We start from the raw sequence: 10,657 nt of genomic DNA on the forward strand, positions 1-10,657 counted from the left end.
TATCTTACATTTCTTTTTTTAGAGGAATTGAGAGTGGCACCATATGACTGTTTTAATTATTAAAAAATGGCTCAGCACACATACTTGTAGCTGTTGCCACTTGTGACCCCCTCCCATTCAGATAACATACTTTGTGTGAAGTAATAACTCCAAACCAAAGGATAGTGCTATATATATATATATATATATATATATATATATATATATATATATATATATATATATATATATATATATATGTGTGTGTGTGTGTGTGTGTGTGTGTGTTTGTGTGTGTGAAACTATAGAGAGTAGACCAAGCCTACTGTGCATTTCAGGGCCGTGTCTAATTGGTTTTCGTCAATAAAATCTTACCAAAGTATCGGATATGGATCGTATTTTCGAAATAACTATTTGAAGCCACGGCCTAATTGGCAAAAATATGCACTGATGTCTGATGTTGATAATTAAGGCACTTATCGGAGTAAATCACAGAAATTTCAAGTGAAACTTAGCTAAATTTAGTAAGCACCCGGAGGGAGGCTACTTGTGACGTAAAGTATGACATCAGGCTTAATAGCAGTGTTCCCAGTAGTGTGACAATGATCGTGGAAATAAATATTTGACCCTCTTGTTGAGAATTGTTGAGAATTACGATAATATTACGGTTTCCACTGGTGATACCAAGAGTAATGTATAAGAATTTGGTATACTATATAAATATAACAACATTATAGCAAAGGAATTTAGTAAATATACATATTGCAATATTACTCTTTTTATTGCACAATTTTACGTTGACTATAGGAATGCATAGCAATTATAACCCAATTTCTGTTTACATTTTCTTAATCAGTTATGCAAAACTTTTGGAACTGGTGATACACAATCATATTGAAAATACGATAGTCAAGAGGTGTTTGGTAAGATATTTTGGCCCGATATACCTGGTAACCTTGTATAATAGTAAACATCGCCGAGTCGCCAACGACAGGGCAAGCCAGGTTATACATGACTGCTGTTTTACCTCTGGCAAGCCTAGAAAATTGTCCTCGTGACGGCGAGACTACTTTCGTTTTGCGAGTTTTTGCAGTAACTTCAAATTCATCAAAAAAATAAGCATAGATAAAACCCGGAATACATAGGCTCGTGATAAGCATTCAACAACCCTGCAACATTAGTGTCAGTTTCAAGTACAGAATAATAAATGGGGAATTGTGTAATATACTAAATACTTTGGATTTATTATGGGACTGATCATGCATTAAGGAAGTTAAGGTTAGAACATTTGCGTTATGCTACATTCATTTAGCAGGACTAAGCAGGTACACGTGAACCGGAACTTTTGAGACAATATGAATCAACAGAAACTTCAGGGTAACAATGGTTTTCACAGAGAGTGTGTAAGATTTGGTGCATATTTCAAGTTAAAGGAAACGTGAATTGCGCCAAGGAACTGTATTACAGTATTAATATTTTCATTTTATGCCCATTCCTTTATTGTACTTTACTTAAAACACATGATTCATCAGAAAGATGAGAAAGTAGGGTAGGTGTTCGTGTGTGTGAAGCAAAACAAGAATCCCATATACTTCTACTATTATTACTACTACCAACATCTGAGTCTTCATTCCTAAAGTATTTGGGCGGGGTGTCTAGTAAAGTACGTCATACTACAGTATAAATGATTGGAAGGGCCTTCAGTAATGACGTTTCACTAGCCTCCCTCTGGGTGCTTACTAAATTTATCTAAGTTTCCCATAAAATTTCTGTGATTTACTACGATAAGTGACTTAATTATCAACATTAGGCATCAATGCATATTTTTGCCAATTAGGCCGTGGCTTCAAATAGCTATTTCCAAAATATGACCCATATCCGATGATTTGGAAAGATTTTATCAACGAAAACCTATTAGACAAGGCCCTGAAATGCACAGTAGTAAGTCTCACACATAGTATTTATATAGATGTGATGGAATTAATGAAGTGAAATATTCCAAACTTCAATAGGAATTTAAAAAAATAACTCCGGCAGTAATTCTAATCCTGAAACCTCACAATATTTCTTGAATTTTATGCCTTTTAAATTTTATCAGGCTCACGATTTTCAGATACTTACTATATTTCTAATATTAATATTGCCTATGATAGATTTTGAATTATTTCAAGGTGTCCCATCTCTCCCTTCCAATCGTAGGTTATGTCTGGCATTACCATCACAGCATTCTAGGATGTGCAGTGCTATTGTAGTACAAATTTTACTTAGTATCTCCAATGTTGGATGCAGATCCTGTCTCCCCCTCCCTCTCCCCCTCCCCACTCGTTGTGGGGTGTCTGCCAGGGGGTAACCACCCACAAAATGTCTGTCATTACCACCACAGTACTCTAGGATGAGCAGTGCTATTGTAGTACAAATTATACTTGGTATCTCCGATTTTGGATACAGAGCCTGCATCCCCTCCCCCCTCCCCCTCCCCCTCCCCCTCCCCCTCCCCCTCCCAACTCGTTGTGGGTGCCTGTCAGGGGGAAACCACCCACTAATATATATGCCATTACCACCGCAGTACTCTAAGATGTGCAGTGCTATTGTAATACAAATTTTACTTGGTATCTCCAATGATGGATGCAGTTCCTGGCTCCCCCTCCCCCTCCCCCCCACTCGTTGTGGGGTGTCTGTCAGGGGGTAACTACCCACTAAAATATCTGTCATTACCACTGCAGTACTCTAGGAAGTGCAGCGATATTGTACAAATTTTACTTGGTACTATGATGTTGGAGGGAGATCCTGTCTCCCCCTCCCTTTCCCCCTTCCCCCCACTCGTTGTGGGGTGTCTGTCAGGGGGTAACTACCCACTAAAATGTCTGTCATTACCACCGCAGTACTCTAGGATATGCAGAACTATTGTAGTACAGATTTAACTTGGTAACTCCATGTTAGATGCAGATCCTGTCTCCCCCTCCCCCTCCCCCTCTCCCCATCGTTGTGGGGTGTCTGTCAGGGGGTAACCACCCACTTAAACATCTGTCATTACCACCACAGTATTTTAGGATGTGCAGTGCTATTGTAGTACAAATTTTACTTGGTATCTCCAATGTTGGATGCAGATCCTGTCTCCCCCTCCCCACTCGTTGTGGGGCGTCTGTCGGGGTAACCACCCACTAAAACGCCGTTCATTACCACCACAGTATTCTAGGATGTGCAGTGATATTGTAGTGTAAATTTTACTCGGTATCTCTGAAGTTGGATCTAGATCCAATTAACCCCCCTTTTCAGTGCGTCGGTCAGGGGGAACCCACCCTTCAAAATGTCTGTCACTGGTCATTCTATATTCAGTAGAGTCTGCAGATATATTATATATTAGTTTCATCTGGTATCTCATATATTGGATCTAGACCCAAAATCTAACAAGCAATTAGTGGTGCTTGTTGAATAAGCCACGCATATATTTTCGGCAGATGGTCAGTTTCACAGTTTACAAGTCTACTCCTAAATACCAGTAGGGGTTACAGTTGGTATCTCGTTCGTTGTATCTCAATGGTCCGGGGCTGCCACTCTATATCGTTCTCCTCTTGGATTTCTACATAAGACCATCACTGTTCTGGGACCCTTACACCATTCTCTCGACTAAGAAGGGTCAAGGCAAAGCACCTGTTGCCTTTCTGCCTTCGAAGCTAACCAAGAAACGTTACCAGAGAAGCAGCTCCTTTGGGAGTGTTTGCCGCCTCCCAAGGGGACTTCTCCGGCCTCGTTGACGCCAATCGAAGGCCGGCTTTTTCTTCTACGAAAATGTTCCTCTCGTCCTCTGAGTTAGACCATTTAGTCAGAAATCTCTTGAAAGTGCTGGAGATTTTTAGTTTTTGGGTTGGTCGGTCGAGGCCTTGGTTAGGAAGTTGGAGGACTGCCATTTGCTTCTTGAAGAGATTGACGAGGACTGGCTAGGAATACTTTTTTTGTGCAGACAAGTCAGTGAGGGACGGTGCAAACGAAGTGCTTCCCTGTGCGCCATGGGAGTGTTGAAAAAGCGTGAAATTTGGTGTTCTTTTGCAACTAAAGGGGTAACAGGAACACAACAGTCAGAGCTTTTATTCACCCCTCTTGACACTTTCTTTCCATGTGAAGCTGTTGTCGAACCATGAATCATTCTAACGAGACTTTGAATGAAAGTTCAGTATTCATTTCCATTTGGAAGATGAGGACATTATCGTCCTTTATATCTCATGGCCTCATTTTAATAGCCCCTTTAGGCCATACATTCACTTATGTGGAATCTACTGGTCACTTCTTACCAGATTGTGATGGTAATTGCTTCCTAGCAAAGAAAGATAAAGGAAAGGAGGCGCCTGTAACCTGTTTCTCGCGGCTGTTCTGGAATCGTTGGGCGTGTTGTGGAGCTCAACACGCGCCTAATGTGTCGGGAGAAATGCCGCGTTTTCTGATGCAATACCTCGTCTAGATTCATCTAGGGAGTCCTAGTAAACTCGGGAGTCTGTGACGCTCGCCGTAGGCCCCGCCCCTAGAATGCCGTATAAATACGACGGAGGAAGTAGCAGAAGGAGGAGGAGATAGAGAGATCGTAAGAGAGAGATTTCCAGTTAGTCACTGAGAGATATCCTCAGTAAGAGCCACAGATCAGATTATCAGTGAGAGATCAGCAGCTGCAGAGACCTTCCGAGAGAGATAATAGAAAAAGGAACCGACGAAGAATCAGAAGAAGAGTTGTTCGAGAGTTGGTTGGATACTGGTCTAATCGTCTTCAGGAGTGGACGACTGAGTTGTCTCTACGTTGAGCAGACTTCGGAGAAGAAAAGGGGGGAGTTCCTGCCTTACAAATAGACTATTTTCTGCTATACGGAGTCAAGAGGACGTCTGCAATTGCCGCTCTACTTTAGGAGAAACCAACTCCTCGAATTGCCAAATTGACTAGCAAGTATTTGAATTGCCTCACTGTTCCCCTAGTTCATGCAGTGTAAGATTCTGTCTTTTTATGTAAATAGGAGATACCATTCTGCATTTACCTTTGTTAGTAAGCGTGTAAATAAACCTTTGTTGTGTTAGTATTTCTTTCTATATTCGTATCCCCAGTTTCAACTGTTGGTGTTGAAATATTTTTTTTTATTATTTTTTATCGAACCTGAAGCGGACCTCTCTCAGAGGCCGTAACACTGTGTCGACCCTTTCCAGGATATTTCGACACCGTAACATTGTCTCTGAGATCTCAAAGTCCGTAACACAGATACATGTATATTTGTAATGACCACAATATACCCTTTTAATTTCTCGAGTTCTTCTTCACATTTTTTTAATACGCTTGTCACTACGAAGCCTCAGACCTATATGTAAAAATATAAAGTAATTATGATGTCTGTCTTTAGCAGGATTCGAACCAGCAACCGGTTGGTAACGTGACCTCATTCTGAAACTACGGATGCTGGTTCGAATCCTGCTACAGACATACATCAGAATACTTCATATTCTGGCATTTGAATCTCAGGGTTTGTAGTGCCCTCTGACTCAAACTCCCGGGACCTGACGCCAACCAAAATCAGTAATCACGTCCATCACCCAGACTCTCCCTGATGAGTCATTATGCTCACAGCTAATAGGAGGACACCCCTCCCCCCATTCTGACACCGAATGAAAAATTGCCAAAATATTATTATTATTATTTGTAGAGTTCTGTCTGTGGGAAGAGAAGAATCTGTTCAAACTCATGAGAAAAATTTGCTACTGAAAGAGCACTGTTTTATTTCCCACTCAAGGGGTTCAGCCGCCCATTGTAAAATCACTGTAGGTACGATCTTTACATCAGACATATATTTTGTATATCTTCATATACTTGAATATAGAGACATGTATATATGATGCAAGCAAATTTATTCATGTTTTTGTTTCAGTTTTCCTTCATAAACAATGATGTGCCATAGGTAGTAACTCCTTTCTTGTTTTGATCCGGTCGTGACTGGCAAAGGTGACTCTTACATTTTCTGATCGATATGTTCGTCGGATAAACTTATTTGCCCTCCTTCCTCTCCTCTTCTGACATTCGCCACAGCTGCAGAAAGGAAGTGAAAATATATGAAATTGAGATAGATAGAATATATACAATTGGGTCGTTTTCTTATCTGATTACAAATCTGAGTCCACATCTGTAGGCATTGTAACCGCAAACTGAATGAGAAGAGACCAATATTTACAAGATCAGCATCAACAGCAATGATAACAATATAAAATAGCACACTCTCATCACAACATTCATCTGGACCTGTTGTTGTAAACTAGAGAGAGAGAGAGAGAGAGAGAGAGAGAGAGAGAGAGAGAGAGAGAGAGAGAGAGATAAGCAAGCACAGTCGGGGCTTGCCAAGTTATCTGTTCCTCTGTTTGGTGGTGAGGGTGGAGAAGTGGCGATTCTACCCCTCAAAAAGTAAGGGGGAGGGGGGGGGGCAACTCTGGGGCAAAGATAATTGTTGGGTGGGAATCATAGGAAAAGGCGACTATTTTACCTGACTTGCATGATATGAAAATTTAACATTCAAAACTATATACAGTTCCAAACAATTCGCAAACATTAAAGAATGGTTAGTATGTATAAATATAATACACATTTGAACCAAATAAAGAAAGGTAGTAACTATATGAAATGAACAGATATACATGGGGCATGTCATGACAATTCTGAAAAGGTTCAGTTTATCATTCAAAACTATATACGATCCCAGCCAATATGCAAATTATTAAAGAATGTTAAGTTTGCGTAATACACATTTGCACAACTTAAAGAAATGAACAGACAGATATGGACCATGTCATGACTATTCTGAAAATGCTGGTTTGACATTCAAAACTATATACAATCCCAAACAATATGCAATTATTAAAGAATGGCAAGTTTGTATAATGTACATTTGAACAAAGTAAGACAGATATGAGGCTTATCATGAAAATTCTCAAACTTGTTTCGGCATTCAAAAGTATTTACAATTCATAACAATATGCAATTATTAAAGAATGGTAAGTTTTTATAGTACACATTTGAACACAAAACAGATATGGACTATGTCGGGACAATTCTCAAAATGTTGAGTGCAGTTTGATTCTTCGATCATCATGTTGGCTGTCAAACTCATCTACAAAACTATCTAAGTCAATACTCTCAGCCCGTTTACTTTCAATTGGTAATAATGCAGTGTTATTTAGTCTCTCACTAGTCATTGAATTTCTAAGAAATGTTTTTACTATTTTCATTTTGGAAAAACTTCTTTCACAAGAAGCACTAGTAATAGGAAGTGTTACAGCTATCATTAGTAACCTGTATAAGCAACCAGAGGCAGATTTATATGGATGAATAAATGACAAAAACTCCACCAATGATGTAGGTGGCTGAGGTTCTTTCTGGAACAATTTCTTAACTAAAGGTAGCTCGTGTTTTAAATAACTTTGATTAACTGAATATGATAAAGCAAATGACTACAAGTAATCCTCATGTACGAACGTTTGTCCTGCAGGACAAAGAGCTGAAATGCCACAGAAGATCACACATGAATCTTTGGAAAAACGACGATCTAATTCACTATTTAAACAGTCTAGTACTTCATACAAGATTGTGACGTGTTGTGCATGACTTTGCTCCACAACTCTCTGGCCAGTTATTTCCAACATGATAAAATCGAGGTTTTCTTGGACGTTTTCTTGTCACTGTTGGTGAAATGTCACATTTTTTTTACAGAGTTCGTCAACCCTATTAGAGTAATTCTCAATTAAGTTGGAGTTTCTTACATCAGCTAAATCTTCATGAAGACAAGAAATAAGTTTAGCTGCTTTTCCAAGGTCTGCCTGTTTGTCCTGCAGCTGCTGAGATCATTTATTTTTCCCAGAATTTCAGAGAAAAACTGCAATACACAAACAAATTCTGCATCCATCTGATCAAGTAAACCTCTAGCAGATACAGTTCGAGCTCCAGTATCATCTGCAGAAGTCTCCTTCAAAAGTCTTATAATACATTCCAGACGTAATAAAGCATTTTCACAGGAGGTAGCCCGACACCACCAGCGAGTATCACCGAGATCTTGAAGTTCTCGAACTTGTTCTTCAGGAAGCATTTCACGCTGTATAGAAAGGAACTTCTCATGAACCACTGCATTACTAGCAAAGATATAGACTTCTTCAAGAATACTGAAAAATTCAGATGCTTGTGGTACATTCTTTGCAACAATTGTCAAAACCAAATTGAGCTTTTGACCATAATGAGCATAATAAGCAAAAAGTGCTTTCTCTTTTATGTGTTTCTGAACGCCACTAATTCCTCCACTCATGACTAATGCTCCATCTAATCCCAAGCCAACAAGAGAAGATTTATAATCTAAGCCTAATTTTTCTATAGTATTCCATATTATGTCTGTGGTATATGCAGCATCCAATGAATACATGGGAGTGAATGAAATAAAACATTCCTGAGTACAGTGTGAGATTTCATCATAAAATCGTACTGCAAGTGCTAATTCCTCAGTTTTGCTCACATCCTTGGCTTCATCGGCTTGAACAGAAAAGTAATGGCAGGATTTCATGTTTTCAGCTATTTCTTCCCTCACAATTGATGCAAATGTATCAATCATCTCATTTTGTATTGCAGAACTGGTGTACTTCTCATTTTTGGACCACTTTTGACACGTTCAGCTGTAACAGGATCATGTTTGGCAATGAATCTAAGAAGTTTACGGATATTTCCTGTATTTTGTTCATCGTCACCTTCTCTGTGACCTCTTTGTGCTATATTTTGTATTAGTGTCAGGAGTATAATCTAACCAAGAGTTTTTTTATGTAATGACGATTTTCACGGACTTTCTTCTGATACCCCTCAGTCATACTCTGTTTAATGGATGTTTTATCAGTTTTATTGTGTTGGTAGTCAATCCATGCAGTATAGGAGGATTTGTGGATATATGAGCTCAGGTGCTTTGCAATCGCCCCATCTTTTCCTTGTGTCTTGTTCCATCGTCTAAAGCCACTCTTTACAAATGCATCGTCTGCATTGCCATAAGAAGGTGATGCAAATTAAGTGCCTACAAGCAAAACAGAACATTGCATCACGTTCTTGAGAGTACTCAGCCCAATCATATTTATCAAACCAAACACCAACAAATGACCGAGCAGTGGTATTTCCTTCACTATGCTTAGGATACTCCTTTAAACGTGGTTGAACAGGTTTAGAACTAGCAGAGATAGAGATATCAGCTGGTGCAATGCCTTCCTTATTTTTCTGTATCTGAGATGGCAGTGCACTATGCACTGTGACCTTTGCAGTAGTTTCAGCATCAGAATCCCCTTTTGACTTTTTTGTCGAAGCCTCTTCAGATTCACTCTTCTCTGTTGCACTACGTTTCTGAATAGTAATGAACTTATCCATAATGCCTTGTACAAATCAGTAGAAATCTGTAACAAAATTTTACCTTATAGTTCAACTTGACAGAATGCAAACTCAAATAGGTTTCATCATGAAATTGATAAAAGCAAAAGAGCAACTATAAGACAAAAGAAAAGATTTACTGACTGTTCCTCAAAATATAAGTAAATGTTGAGGATTTGACTAATCCGTAAACGGTAATAATGCATATTTATTAAGAAATATCGTATTATTGTTTGTTTGTTTATATGCAATTTGTATATTGCTGGGAACCAACTGGACATTCCCCTTATATTTGGAAAAATCTGCCAGATTATGCAATCTGGACCTTGATCTTGATTAGCCTTCGATAGGCTAAAGTTAGCCTAGGCTAATTAGAAAGGCTAAGTTGTACAGTATTATGTATATAATGATAATTAATGAATCATAATATGCCTACCTATTCCCAAAATGTCTCCTATAACAGTAAGATATGCAACCAAAATGTTTAATTCTTTGCCAAATATCAAAACATGTATATGTTTACAAACAAGCAAGGAACTCAGAAAGGCTTAGAGACTTCCTTGTATTTGCTGATGCACTTCAGACTTGAACAAGCCACAGAGCTATAAATAGAAAACTCTAATCTACTATAAACATTGCTCGGGACTGTCAACATGTATGTTAGGGACAATTACTAATATCGATTACATTATGCAATGGTACTATATGGGTGCAGCAGTTATGCTGGAAACAGGCCTTTGTCATATTGACATTTAGCTTTGAGTTTTCACCTACACTTTCATGACAGCTCCAGCGAATACAGATACTGTGGTCACTTTGTGCTGATGAAGTCGAATAATCAATATACCTTAATTTCTTATTTGTTAATAGATATACATATATCTTTATTTCAAGTGATGAATGAATTATAAATACAAAGTACATCAAAATGGAGTTTTGTTAGTTTGATATGCAGCATAAGATAGCAACATTCATAATTGCAGTAATATTGTGTGACACTGTTTGTGATAGGGTTAAGGAAAACTTTTAGTTTTCATAGCCTCATGGGATACTAATTCAATTATCGTTGCTTTTCAAGCAAGAACTGGTTGTCACTCTGTGATTTCAGTTTTGGATTTCCTGTTTCCTGTATATTTACTGATTCGCTCAATAGTGATTAATTTTATATATAATATTTCATTTAAAAAATGGGGGGCAAACCAGGGGCGTGGCTAAAATCTGGGAGGACAGCTGCCCTCCATGTACCCCCTGGAATCGCCCCTGGGGTGGAGGGGA

The 10,657-nt window shown here is 38.7% G+C and overlaps 1 protein-coding gene across 1 annotated transcript in view; it reads right to left on the bottom strand.

Annotated features, from left to right (window-relative positions):
* Window positions 1–5,839: 5,839 nt before the first annotated feature.
* LOC135212783 (uncharacterized) overlaps window positions 5,840–10,657 on the bottom strand; it is a 160,388-nt gene continuing 155,570 nt past the window's right edge. Inside the window, exon 16 of the mRNA XM_064246559.1 lies at window positions 5,840–6,034. The gene's annotated coding sequence lies outside the window, so the exon portion shown is untranslated. The remainder of the gene's footprint in view (window positions 6,035–10,657) is intronic.

Source organism: Macrobrachium nipponense, chromosome 41 (genome assembly GCF_015104395.2).
Source record: "Macrobrachium nipponense isolate FS-2020 chromosome 41, ASM1510439v2, whole genome shotgun sequence".
Lineage (NCBI taxonomy): Eukaryota > Metazoa > Arthropoda > Malacostraca > Decapoda > Palaemonidae > Macrobrachium > Macrobrachium nipponense.